This window comes from Loxodonta africana, chromosome 9, assembly GCF_030014295.1.
Source record: "Loxodonta africana isolate mLoxAfr1 chromosome 9, mLoxAfr1.hap2, whole genome shotgun sequence".
Taxonomy (NCBI): domain Eukaryota; kingdom Metazoa; phylum Chordata; class Mammalia; order Proboscidea; family Elephantidae; genus Loxodonta; species Loxodonta africana.
Genome location: NC_087350.1, coordinates 121184857 through 121198383, shown reverse-complemented (window position 1 = coordinate 121198383; position 13527 = coordinate 121184857). Strand labels below are relative to the sequence as shown.

General features: G+C 55.0%; 1 protein-coding gene across 11 annotated transcripts in view; it reads right to left on the bottom strand.

The window, feature by feature from the left end:
* Positions 1–1889, bottom strand: part of SEC16A (SEC16 homolog A, endoplasmic reticulum export factor) — a 38874-nt gene extending 36985 nt beyond the window's left edge. For 10 of the 11 annotated variants that reach the window (XR_010322889.1, XM_064290648.1, XM_064290652.1 and 7 more), the window contains exon 1: positions 987–1097. The gene's annotated coding sequence lies outside the window, so the exon portion shown is untranslated. Of the gene's footprint in view, positions 1–986; positions 1098–1708 lie in introns of those variants that run through there. The other variant, XM_064290649.1, reaches the window with a different exon arrangement.
* Between the last annotated feature and the right edge of the window lie 11638 nt (positions 1890–13527).

The window sequence follows — 13527 nt, the reverse complement described above, 5'->3', positions numbered from 1 at the left end:
CCAGGCCCAGTCTACGAGCCATTTAAAGTGCCTGTAACTGAAGCAGCAAACACTGATTTCAGACTGGCTCTGACGTGTGGAAAAGCTCTGCTGCAATACTGTCATCACAAAAAGGGCAAGACGATCTACACATTCCTCTAATCTCTAATCCCTGATTGGAAACATAGGCCCGTCCACCTCTTGCAACATCTTGGTCACCTTGTCTTGAAATCATACCATCAACAAAGCTGCTTCTTGGTTCAGCACCACTAAGTAAAAATCAACCAACGAGGACAAACAAACATCTTCTGGACCTTCAAAGCAAAGGACGCAGTAGTAGTTAAGTAAATTTCCTAAATGCTTCCACTTTTTAAAAAGTTGTAGGCTTCTTCTGAGACGTCTGGCTTATTCTCCAGCCCCCCTAACCCAACTCTACAGAAAGGCCACCATCGCTAAGCACTGTCAACACAGCCAAGCTTCCTGACAAACACTCGCCAAGGATCAGGTCCTGTATTTTAGGTCCACGTCGACCTGTGACGCTGAGTCTCTAAGTCAACAAAGGAGCGGTGGCCGAGAGGCTGGGTACATCTCTCCTGAACTGGGCACGGCTCCCAGCCCGTGTCCTGAGCCGGCGGGGGGCTCACGGGGCCGGGGGGCTCACGGGGCCGGGGACCGGGGTCGGGGGCTGCCGCCAGGCCCGAAGGGTCCGCGCCGGCCATGGCGCCGCGCCGCAGGCAGCCTCCCCGGGCCGCCCCGCTGGCACTCGGCAGGCGCCCTCCCCGGAGACCGGCGCCGCCGGAGCTCAGCGCCGACCCTCCGCCCCTCCGGCCCTCCGGCCCTCCGGCCCCTCGGCAGCCTCGCTCCGGCCGCGGGCCTCCCCTCCTCCGCCCGCGCTCGCTTGCTCATCGCTGCGCCGAAGGCCGGCCGAGGCCGCCGCCCGCCTCTCGGCCGCCCCGCAGCAACCCCGACGCCGACCAGCCCCTCAGGAGCCACGGGACGAAACCTACCGGGCGGTTGCCGCTAGCGCAGTGACGGCGGCCTCAGCAGCCATCTTCGTACATCCGGCTCCGGTCGCCGCGCCGCCGACGTGTCCGACCGCCGCGTCAGCACGCACCGCCCTGGCCCCGCCCACCGCTCGTCTGGGCCCCGCCCACCGCCAACTCGGGCCCCGCCCACCGTTCGTTCGGGCCCCGCCCACAACCCGGTCGGGTCCCTCCTTCGCGACGCCCCGCCCACGGCCCCTCCCCCGCCCACGACCCTGCCCCTCCCCGCCCCCGCCCTCATCCCGACCCCGCCTTCGCGCTCCCCCGCCCCTTCCCCTCCTTCTTGCCACGTCCCCTGCCCTCGCCCCGCCCTGCGCCTTCGTGCCTCGCCGTCCTCCTGCCGCCCCGCCCCTCAGCCTTGTCCTGACCCACCCATCGCCGCCTCGCCTCACACCCTTTTTCCTTCCCCGCCTTCGTGCCCCCTCCAATGGCCGTCGCCCCGCGCTTCACTTCGTCCCTGTCGTGGTCCCTCCCCCGGCCGCCGTGCCCCCGCCCCGCCCCGCCCCGACGCCCCGCCCCACCTTGTAGCCCCGCCCCGGCCTTGCCCCGCCCCCGGAGGCCCCGCCCGTCCCGCCCCCCGTCCCGCCCCGCCCCGGCCTTGCCCCGCCCCGGCTCCCGCCCACCCCTCCGTCCTGTTCCCGGCCGCCCCGTCCCTGCGCCCCGCCCCCGCCCCGCCCCTCGTTCACCTGCCCAGCCGAGTGGCCTGGGACCGCCCCAGAACGTCGCGCCGGTTACGCCTGCTCCTTCGTGTAGCTTTTTCTCTCTTCAGGGTATGGGAAGAAGCAGGGTTCTTCCGACATGAACCCAGAGAAGAATCGGTCTGCACTGGCGATGCTGGCACTCGGCTAGCCGAGAACCTGAGCGGGCCGTGACGCAGGCGCGTTCCGTCGATTGTTCGGTTAGAACCGGACGCCTGCGGACGGTCGGAGGGCCAGTGCGCATGCGCCCAGCCCGCCGCCTTCCCGTGACAATGGAAGGTGTTGGACGCCGGCGGCTGGCTGCGCATGCGCACCGGGCGGCTGGGCGTGCGCTGGTTACCTGGTTACGGCTATCTGGCTCTTCGGGTACCAGTTTGCCGTCAGAAGTTAGGTTCTCCTAACAGCGAACTCTTGTAAAGAGTCCTACGGTTTGCTAAGCGAATTCCCATACAGTGTTTCATTCGTTCCTCACGAAAGCTCTGGAACGGAAGGAGGACTTCACCTCCCAATTTACAGATACCCCAACGGGCTTTCCAGACTCAACAGGTCCCCCCCAAACCCCTCGTCTCTGCCAACCTGCTACTCTCCCAGGGCACCACCGTCCGCTCAGCACCCTCCTGAGAAGCCCCGAAGTCATTCCTACCTCCCGTCCTGGCCCATCTTCCTCTCAGTGCTCTCCAAAAACATACCTGCCAAGGAGCCGATCCCGACTCATGGCGACGCCACGCGTGTCCCAGTAGAGCGGTGCTCCGCAGGGCTTCGGTGGCTGCTCTTTCGGAAGCAGACGTCCAGGCCTTCCTTCTGAGGCACCTCCAACCTTTTGGTTAGCAGCCGAGCGCATTCACCGTTTACACCTCCTACCGACTCCTCAGTCCTTAACGATGGTCATAAATAGCCCCATCTGACTCCTTGCTAGTCCCTGCGATCTGTGCCCACCCCCATCCCACCACCTTCTCTCCAGATTGCTGTCAGCACCTCTCCATTGGCCTCCCCACCTGCAGGCTCCCAAAGGTGTTGGAAAATGAGGCCTGGGCCTCCTGCCACGCACCTCTGCACTTTGTTCACAGGAACTCCCTTCCCATTCCTTCCCCCCTGCCCCACCGCCTTTCTCAGCCTCCTCTTCCTGTGCCTGACCCTGGGTGAGAAACCCTGTTTTTGGCTCAGGTCTTTGGCACCCACGGTTCCCACTGCCTCACATGTACCCCATCCCCCTCTTTCCTTCTGTCCCATTCCTTCTCCAAGGCCCTGTCTCCCGTCCCTCTGAGCCCCTGACTCTCAGAGTAAGGAGCAGCAACCTCTGTGCCCAGAGGGCCTGGCATTCTCAGTTAACCTCTAAACCACGGCTGAAATCAATGTGCCCCATGGCCAGGGGGCAGGAAGGAGGTGGCTTTACCAGCTCAGTGCCTGACTTGGTTGCACAATCCTAACACCATTGTTGAAGGAATGTAGTCTCGCAGTGCCTAATGTCTGTTCAAGCAATGTCTGACCACTTCTACGTCCACAGTCCCATAAGGTTATAATAACCCAAACCAAAACCAAACCCAGTGCTGTCGTCAAGTCGATTTCAACTCATACCGACCCTATAGAACAGAGTAGAACTACCCCATAGAGTTTCCAAGGAGCGCCCAGTGAATTCGAACTGCAGACTCCTTGGTTAGCAGCCGTAGCCCTTAACCACTACGCCACAAGGGTTTCCAAGGTTATAATAGAGTTCAGAAATCCCGATTGGAGAACAGAACGTCACAGACATAACCATACACAGCGAAGGCAACAGCTTCCCTCATGTAACACGTGTATCTCATGACACTTGTATACAAACCAATAGGGCTGCCAGGTGTATAATGGTACAATACACGTATAACCTATAACACATAAGTCTTGATAGTCATAGTAAACGGCTGTTACTGTTCTGTATGTACTGTACTCTCTATTGTTATTTTAACATGAACTTCCCCTACTTACAAATAAAAAGTTTACCATATCAAACCGTGCTATGGATTGAATTGTGTCCCCCCAGAGTGGGTGTCAACTTGTCTAGGCCATGATTCCCATTATTGTGTGGTCGTTTTCCATTCTGTGATCTGATGTGATTATCACATGTGTTGTAAATCCTAACTTCTATGATGGTAATGAGGCAGGATTACGAACAGTTATGTTAAGGAGACAAGACTCAATCTACAGGATTAGGTCATATCTTCAGTCAATCTCTTTTGAGATATAAAGGAGAGAATCGAGCAGAGAGGAGAAGAACCTCATTACCAACAAGCAAGAAGAGCCAGGAGTGGAGCATGTCTTTTGGTCTTGGGGCTCCTGCACTGAGAAGCTCCTAGACCAGAGGAAGATTGATGACAAGGACCTTCCCCAAGAGCTGACAGAAGGAAAAAGACTTCCCAAGGAGCTGGTGCCCTGAATTCAAACTTCTAGCCTCCTAGACTGTGAGAGAATACGTTTCTATTTGTTAAAACCATTCACTTGCCGCATTTCTGTTACAGCAGCGCTAGATAAGTAAGACACAGTGCGTGCATCAACTCGTAGGCAGCAGTGTCCAATCTCTTGAATGTTGTAGCTGGGGCCGAATCACCCACCAAGCAAGGTACACATGGTCGCAATTGTGCATTCCCATCAATGTACAATCTCACCTGTCCCCGGACATGTCCAAGAAGTGTGAAGCCCATGTGAAATTGTTCACCACAGATTAGCAAGTAAATACAATTAAGCCCGTGTGTACCTTGCTCAATGCAAGCTGGTGCATACTGTGCTTACTGGCTAACCTTCCTCTGGTTGTAGCATTCTGTCTCTGTTTAATTTTCTTTCGAAAAGATTACCATGAAGTGCATCACGGCTCCCAAAGGCAGCAAAGCCAGTGCTGGTGATAGCAGCAGCAAGAGGCAAAGGAGAGGTATCGGTATGGAAGTGAAACAGTGTGTATCTCATACAGCTTTGCTAAGTATATAATGTGGTATTCGCATAACACCCAAATCATACATCTATTTCACAGAACCTCTCATGGATGTAAAGCGGTGCATGACTGTATCTGCACTGAATGAGCTCAGAGAACTTAAGTGATTCCCTGGGGCACCAAGTGACAGTGCCGAGCTGCTGGGTGTCTCTCCCCTGCTCTGCTAATTGCTTCTGCCTTGTCCCCACACCCTACCAGGCTGGGCACCATCTACGCCTTCCCACGGATTATTTTAGGGAAGGGGTGGCTACTGTAATTTGTATCCTCACTTTCCAGAGGCAAAAACAGGGGCTCAGCAGGTGAGGTAGAGGCCAGCCAGGACTTGTCCACTCACCTGCACACCTACCTGGCCAGGTATGCTCTGCTGGCAACCATCTCCTTCCAGTGGGCAGGAGGGGTGGCCCGCTTGCCTTGTCCTTCAGCATCCCCCAGCAACTGTCCTCCCAGCAGTGGCTGCTTCTGCTGCTGAGGCCCGCCCACCCGAGGTGGCAAGGCTCCGGGGTGACCGGCGTGACCCCGAGGCTGTGAAAGGAGGAAGGAGAGTGGCTCTTCTGTTTGTTTGCTGCCACGCTGTCAGAGCCCGAGGCGGTACGGAGTCTCAGCCCATCTGACGTGGCGCTGAGGGCCTCTGGGCTAAGCTAACATTTGCCTTTCAGGAATCAGGCTGAGACCTGATTCAACACGGGGTCAGGGAGCAAGCGCTGGGACTCAGCCCCGGCCCCACAAGGAGAAGCGGCGCCAGCCCACTGCCTTTGGTCTGCTTCTTCCAGGGGTCAACAGGCGCTCTGTTTCAGACCGCTTTGTCCCCACAAGCACCTCGGTGGAGACAGGGGTCCTTGGTACCCCTCCCAAAAGCAGGGAAAGCAGAGGCGAAGACCTGACTTTCTCAGCCTCCAGCTGGGTCCTCTCTGCTCTCAAATCGACTGTAAGGGTTTAAGTGCAGGGGCTGGACTGCCCCGGGGAGCCCTGTTGTCCCGCCTGGTGGGTCTCTGACCTGGTGAGACTGTGAACTGCAGGAAGGACTGCTGCCCCGACCAAGGCCAGGCCCCTGAACCCCCAGGGCAGGCCCCCAACAGGGCTGCTAAGGGTGCACTTTGTATTCAGTCCTATTGAGGTTAGTTTAAGGAAAGCTATGATCCTTGGACTTTTCTGGGCCTTGGAGTTGTTCTTCCCCTCCCGCCTCATCCCAAGCCCCTGAGTCCAGCCTGGCTCTCTGCTTCTGGTACCCTAGTGTGGGAAGAGAGCTCCTGGGTCCCCCAGCTGAGCCCATCAAGCCTCTGGGCCCTGGACCATCAAGCCTCTGGGCCCTGGAGCTCAGGGTTTTGGAGTCACAGACCTTTGGTTACAAACCCAGCCTGCAACTAGATGCAGGCTGCAACCTCTTAACTTCTCTGAGCATCGGATTCTTGCTCAAGTCAGAGACAGTGACGTCTACCTGAGATTCCAGCAGGCGAGCACAGTTTGGGGACTTCGGGGGATGTTGTGGATACATACGCCAGGACAACAGGCATGAACAGGGTCATACAGGGCACGCTGGGACATAGGGCGACCCTAAGTGCAGACATACAGGGCATGTCCGTGATCGCTACCACTATTCCTCTTTAGACATCCCTCCCTCTGACTGGGATGTCCTCTCCTCTCTTTCTCTGGGTCGCTTCCCTCCTTGGAGGCTGGATTCAAACATCACCACCTCCCTGAAGCCCCCCAGGTGCCTCAAGCCAGCATCAGATCTCTTTCCTTGGGGTGAGGTTGTAGCAACTTATACAAAACTCTGTGGTCATGTAATCATATTTTCCAAACATGCGGGCCACGGGATTTCTAATGAGTCTGGGCAGACTTGCCAGGATCCTGGAGGAGAACTTGAACTCGAGGCCATGCCAGAAAGCTCGGCAGTCCTTCGCCATCGTCACAGCACTTTGTTGCGTTGTGTTTTATACCACGACATGGCCGGCCGCTTCCACTAGCCTGTGCTGCACGGCACAGTGACCATAGCTACGCGAGGCTACTGTCATGTGGAGCTGGCTGTTTGCTGACAAACTCAGTCAATCCTGCGTCGATGTCCTCCAAGGAGCCCTTGAGGTGGGCGGCATCCTCAGTGAAGGTAGTGGCCCCGTGGCCCTGAGCCTCCACCCTTCACTCCTTGCACCATGAAGAGTGGTTGGTGGAGTGGGGCTTTTGTCGGATAGGCCTGCTCCCCGCGGGCACTGTACTCAGCCTCTTGTGTAGCTCCTTGGCTGAGGGCGAACAGAAGAGACCAGGGGATGCCATCCAGGTGAAAAGGATATGAAGTCCCCAGAGGTGGGAAGAACTGCAGGAGGGCTTCTTGGAAGAGGAGGCCATAGTACTGGGCCAGATGGAATAGTTGGAGAGGAGAGGAGAGTCCTTTTCTTTGGGAGAGAACAGGTCTGGAGCTGGAGATAGCTGGTGCTGGAGTTGGTTTTGCGGTGGCATGCATGTGTCAGGCCCCTGTGGTGGGGAGCACCCAGCCAGCATGTGGCTAGGCTGAGTGTGAGCAGAGGGAGGCATCAGCCAATGTGAGGACCTGCTTCAGCCTCAATAGAGCCATCCCAGACCCCAGGGCCCTGGCTGGGCAAGGGGAAGGGAGCCCACTGCCCACTGCACTTCTCCTGCATTTGTCTTCCAGCAACGCCCACATAGGGACGCCACCATGCTGTCCCTGTTCCTTCCATATCAGCTAATATCTGAGGCCCTGTGAGTGTTTGCTGAGGGGTGTAGACAGGACAGCATGCCTGTCCGGTCTGTTCGGGCCACCCTGGGTCGATGTGCGGCAGGAGGATGCCTGCTGGAGAGGCAATCCCCTCTTCGGGTCCCGGAGCTCCCTGCCCGCCTAGCTAGCAGAGCACAGGTGGGCTGGTCTTAGCAATGCTATATCCAGGAGCGCTGTATGCTTCCCCAAGTCACACCCTCAGCCACTGTCCTGGATTGAATTGTATCCCCCCAAAAAGATATGTTGAACTCCTAACCCCATTACCTGTGAATGTGAACTTGTTTGGAAATAGGACCTATAAAGATGTTATCAGTTAAGTTACATGAGGTCATACTGAGTGGGGCGGGCCCTCACCTACTCTGAGTGGTGCCCTTATAAAAGAGAAGACACAAGAGATGGATGGGAAAGACAGCTTTGTGACGACCGAGCAGAGATGGAGTGGTCCCTCAGGTACAGCCCGGGAACACCTGGGACCACCAGAAGCCACCAGTGCCACCGGGAGAGACAGAAAGCCTCCTCTACATAGCCTTCAGGGAGAGCACAGCCCAGCTGACAACTTGATTTTGGACTTCTGGCTGGCCCCCAGAATTGTGAGACAATACATTTCTGTCCTAACAAGCTGCCCAGTTTGTGGTATTGTTACACAGCAGTCCTAAGACCCTCTACAGCCACCCGCCAGGTGGATGGCCTCGGGCGAGTTACTCCTTCTCATCACTTGTAAAGCTCTGCTCTAAGGGCTTCCTGGTCCTGTCCTCACAGTGCAGCCAGGATGAAATTCGTGCCCTGCGCCAAGCCCTCACCAGGCCAGGCATACTCCATTCAGGCGATGGTCCCCACACCGCTGTCGTCCTTGTCACACCATCATTACACTGTCTTTGTACCTCCATGGCAAGTCTCAGAGGACATCTTCTCAGAGTCGTCGACACAGACAGCAATGAGTCATAGGAACAAGTAGAAGGCTTGTGGTGGAAGCTGGTTTCACACCATCCCTGGCCACAGAAGATTGGAGCCACGAGGAGACTTTCATGATGTCCCCTTCGCGGCAGGAGCCTGGACAAACCCGGGAGACCTCCTTCACAACACCACTACATGGACGTTTGCATGCCAGGCCCTGCTAGGAGATGGGGGGCTGCAGCAGGATGGTGGGAGAGCAGGTGCTTGGGGAGGACCAGCACTGCATGGCCACAAACGTGCTTGGTGCAGGCATGGGGGGGGCGAACATGGGGTGTGGGGAGACAGTGAGGGCGGGGCTGGGGGAGGTAGCAATGAGGGGTGGGGGATGGGGCATGGGGAATGGGGGATACCGGGACAGGGCACAGGGAGTCAGTGAGGGCAGCTGGCAGGCCCCCATCCTACCTGCTGGGAGAATGGGGAAAAGCACATTTCTTGGTGAAGCTTCTACAGAGGAAAGGGGAAGAAACCCTGAAGCTGGGGAGCAGGTGGAAGGCAGCAGGGACGGGACACGTGAGGCTTTGTGGGCCCTGCTGACGGATTCGAACTCATTTCTGAAGCCAGGGGAACGTGCCAGGCTTCTCAGCTGGTTTAGTTCCCCGGCTCCCTCAATCCCCAAGTGGGAGCCAGGAGCCCGGAGGTGGCTTGACCCCCAGGAGAGAAGCACGGCTGTTGGGTGGCTGGTGGGGAGAGGTGAGCCCTGCAGTGACCCCTGAGAGCAGTCCCAGGCTCCCCAGCCCTGATGCCTCGATGTCAGTGAAGGAACACAGCAGAAGGGCCAGAGTCCTGAGCAACAGGCAGTCATTTAAATCTCGGGCGTGGACCTAACTGCCAGGGGAGACTAGAGTGGGGAGAGGCGAGGGTCCAGGGTGGAGCCCAGACCACCTCAGATATCTGAAGGTGCCAGTCTGGCAGCGGCATGAACTCCTGGTGCCGCCTGGAAAGTCTGTTCTCCTCCCCGGGCCTCAGTTTCTCACCCGGACAGTAACTGCCCTTCATGAGACCCATACGGTGTGGCCAGGGGAGGGGAGGGGAGCTTTGCCCCAGGATGGACCGTGCCCAGAGTCTCACCTGTAACCAATTTGGATGCTTTAGAAGATTTCGCACTTTTGAGTTGCTCATATTTGGATGGAAAACCCTGACAGCATAGTGGTTAAGTGCTTCAGCTGCTAACCAAAAGGTCAGCAGTACGAATCTACCAGGTACTCCTTGGAAACTCTATGGGGCAGTTCTGCTTTGTCCTTTGGGGTCACCAGGAGTTGGAATCGGCTCGACAGCAACGGGTTTGGTTTGGGTTTGGTATATTTGGACTTAGAGTTAATGCTTGAATGGGTTACACTTTTGGGGGATCCTGGGATGAGGTGGATATGTTTTGTATTTGGGAAGGGTATGAATTTTGAGAAGCCATAGGGTGGGTTTTTATGACTTGAATTGCATCTTCCAAAAAGATATGTTGAAGTCCTACATGCCCTGTACCTGTGAACGTGACCTTGTTTGGAAACAGGGTCTTTGCAGAAGGGATCAGTTAACCAGAGGCCATGCTGGAGCAGGATGGGTCCCGATCCTGTATGAGTGGTGTCCTATCAAAGAGGAGAAGAGACACAGAGACAGGAGGCACAGAGGGAGAAGGCCATGTGGAGCCGGAGGCAGAGGCTGAGCCATGCTGCACAAGCCAAGGAAGCCCAGGAACCACCAGGGGCTGGACGAGCAAGGGAGGATCCTACCCACACCCTGAATTCAGATTCCCAGCCTCCAGAGCTGTGAGAGAATATATGTCTGCTGTTTTAAGCCCCCCGTTTGTGGTATTTTGTTACAGCAGACCTAGGAAACCAGTTCAGATTCTGAGCCTCAGCTTTCTTGTCTGTAAGACGGGATCATTGATACTTGTTTTGGGATGGTTGTGAGCATGGGTGAGGTGTACATGTACCCTGGGTGGCTCCCTGGCCCCAGAAGGCCCATTTCCAGGACCCACGCTGTCCAGAAGGGGCTCAAGTGGCACGGGCAGGCTCTGGCAGCAGGGGGCGGCAGAGAGCTGCCCTGAGCCCTGCTGGCAGCTCAGGTGCTACGGTGCTGGCCCTGGGGACACACTGCACTCGTTGGGGATCTGGCCCCACCACACCCAGAGGATGGCATCTTGCTCCAGCCGCATCTCCCGGACCGAGGGCGCCTCTGAGGATCACTCGTCTCTGAGCTCTTTCTGGGGTGGTGAGGTTTGCTGCTCACACTTGTCTTGTGGGCTCCGGGCTCGGTGATTTAATCTCAGGGCTGCGGGGGCTGATAAGCACAGTGATGGGTACTCACGACCCACCCCCACCAGCAGCACATACCCGTGACAGGGATGTTCAGGTCAGCAGCCTTTCTGTGTTCTTTGTTTTGTTCCTTTTGCACACAAGGAAACGGATTGGTAGAGAATAAGGAACTTAGGTACGTCAACACACTTTTCTAAGACTTACTATTATTTTTTTTTTAAATGAAGAAATGCCAAAACAGAGTGACAAAAGGTATGAGGTTGTTGTTAGCTGCCATTAAGTTGGCCCCGACTCATGGTGACTCCAAGCACAATGCAAAAAAACACTGCCTGGTTTGTTGTCTTGGTCCTGTGCCATCCCCAGGATTGGTTATGGATAAGTGCATTGTGATCCGTAGAGTTTTCCTTGGCTGATTTTCAGAAGTAGATTGCCAGGCCTTTCTTCTTTGTCTCAGTCTGGAAGCTTCACTGAAGCCTGTTCAGCATCACAGCAACACGCAAGCCTCCACCAGCAGATGGGAGGTAACTGCACGTATGGTGTAATGGCCAGGAACAGAACCTGGGTCTCTTGCATGTAAGTCAAGAATTCTACCACTGAACTGCCCTTGACAAAAACTATGTTGTTGTTTAGGTTCTGGCTCATAGCAACCCTCTGTACAACGGAATAAAACAACCGCCCAGTCCTGCGTCATCACTGTGGTTGTTGTTATGCCTGAGCCCATTGCTTCAGCCGCTGTGTCAGTCCATCGCATTGAGGGTCTGCCTCGTTTTCACTGACCCTCCACTTTACCAAGCATGATGTCCTCCTCCAGGGACTGGTTCTTCCTGATAACACGTCCAAAGTATGTGAGGCAAAATCTCACCATCCTCACTTCTAAGGAGGATTCTGGCTGTACTTCGTCCAAGACAGACTTGTTCATTCTTTTTGGTAGTCTGTGGTATATTCGATATTCTTCACCAACACCACAACTCAAAGGCGTCAATTCTTCTTTGGTCTTCCCTTATTTATTGTCCAGCTTTCACACTGAAAACACCATGGCTTGGGTCAGGTGCACCTTAGTTCTCAAAGTGATATCTTTGTTTTTTAACACTTTAAAGAGGTCTTTTACAGCAGGTTGGCCCAATGCAATGAGTCATTTGATTTCTTGACTGCTAGAAACAGTTGTGGGTGTTGATTGTGGATGCAAGTAAAATGAAGTCCTTGACAACTTCAATCTTTTCTCTGTTTATCATGATGTTGCTTATTGGTCCAGTTGTGAGGATTTCTGTTTTGTTTATGTTGAGGTGTAATCCATACTGAAGGCTGTAGTCTTTGATCTTCATCAGTAAGTGCTTCAAGTCCTCTTCACTTGCAGCAAGCAAGGTTGTGTCATCTGCACGATTCAGGTTGTTAATGAGTCTTCCTCCAATCCTGATGCCCCTTTCTTCTTCATACAGTCCAGCTTCTCGGATTATTTGCTCAGCATACAGATTGAATAGGTATGGTGAAAGGATACAACCCTGACACACACCTTTCCTGTCTTTAAACCATGCGGTATCCCCTTGCTCTGTCCAACCGGCTGCCTCTTGATCTGTGTAAAGGTTCCTCATGAGGACAATTAAGCGTTCTGGAATTCCCATTCTTTCCAATGTTATCCATAGTTTGTTATGATCCACACAGTCGAATGCCTTTGCCTAGTCAATAAAACACAGGTAAACATCCTTCTAGTATCCTCTGCTTTCAGCCAGGATCCATCTGACATCAGCAATGATATCCCTGGTTCCACGTCCCCTTCTGAATCCGGCCGGAGTTTCTGGCAGTTCCCTGCAGATGGACTGCTGCAGCTGCTTTTGAATGATCTTCATCACACTTGCGTGTGATACTAATGATTTCAATAATTCAATAATGATTCAATAATTTCCGCGTTCGGTTGGATCACCTTTCTTGGGAATAGGCATAAATGCAGAGCTCTTCCAGTCAGTTGGCCAGGAAGCTGTCTTCCCGATTTCTTGACATAGACGAGTGAGCACCTCCAGTGCTGCATCCGTTTGTTGAAACACCTCAATTGTTATTCCATCAATTCCTGGAGCCTTGTTTTTTGCCAGTGTCTTCTGTATTGTAGTATAGTGTCCATTGTTTACGTTGGACAATGGGTGCAATAGAGTTGTAGATATGTATTGATTCGTAGTAAACCATGAATCTATAGTAAATTATTGATTAAATTTTTGCTGTGTGGTCTAGGAATGGGCCCAAGTTCAAGGTTATGTGAGAGCATGGTCGGTGCCTCGCCTGTTTCTAAATTGTGTATCAAGCTCAGAGTATAGGCCTATCGGACAGTGCTGCTCCAGTTTACCCAAGAGGCCTTGGGGAGTTTTTCTTCTCCCAAAAGAAGATGGCCCCATCCGAGGCAGGGAGGGAGCTGGAGAGGTGGACAAGGCCCCCACTGACTTATGTGTTCTGAGCGTTGGAAGCTGCAAGCTGCCAGATCGCTGAGACCGTGGCACCCCAAGGAGGAACAGCATCTGGGGTACGTGGAGTGGTGCCTGGGCCAGCCCTGATCTAGGGCTCCTGGATACCTGAGCCCCAAGCTGGAGGCCTGTGGGGACTGGGCAGGGCTCTCCAAGGGTGGAAGCTGGCCGAGCCGGTTGACCCCCAGTGTGTTGTCCTGAAATGGGGGCAACTAGCTGGCGGGACAGAGTGGTCACATCGAGGTCTGTGGACAGCAGGCTTGGGACCATGGAACAAACACCCTGCCGGCCTTCTTTCCGGCTCCCAGGGCCTGTCTGGAGCCTCAGCCAACCCTTCAAAGCCAGGATGGGGGATCCTGTCACTGAGTCGGGGACTGAGAGTGAGCACCCCTTTGCCCCTCAGGACCCAAGCATCTGGGGCTGGCCTTGCCTGGCTCTTGGCGGAGGGCGGGGTACAGCCCGTGCTCCCTGCC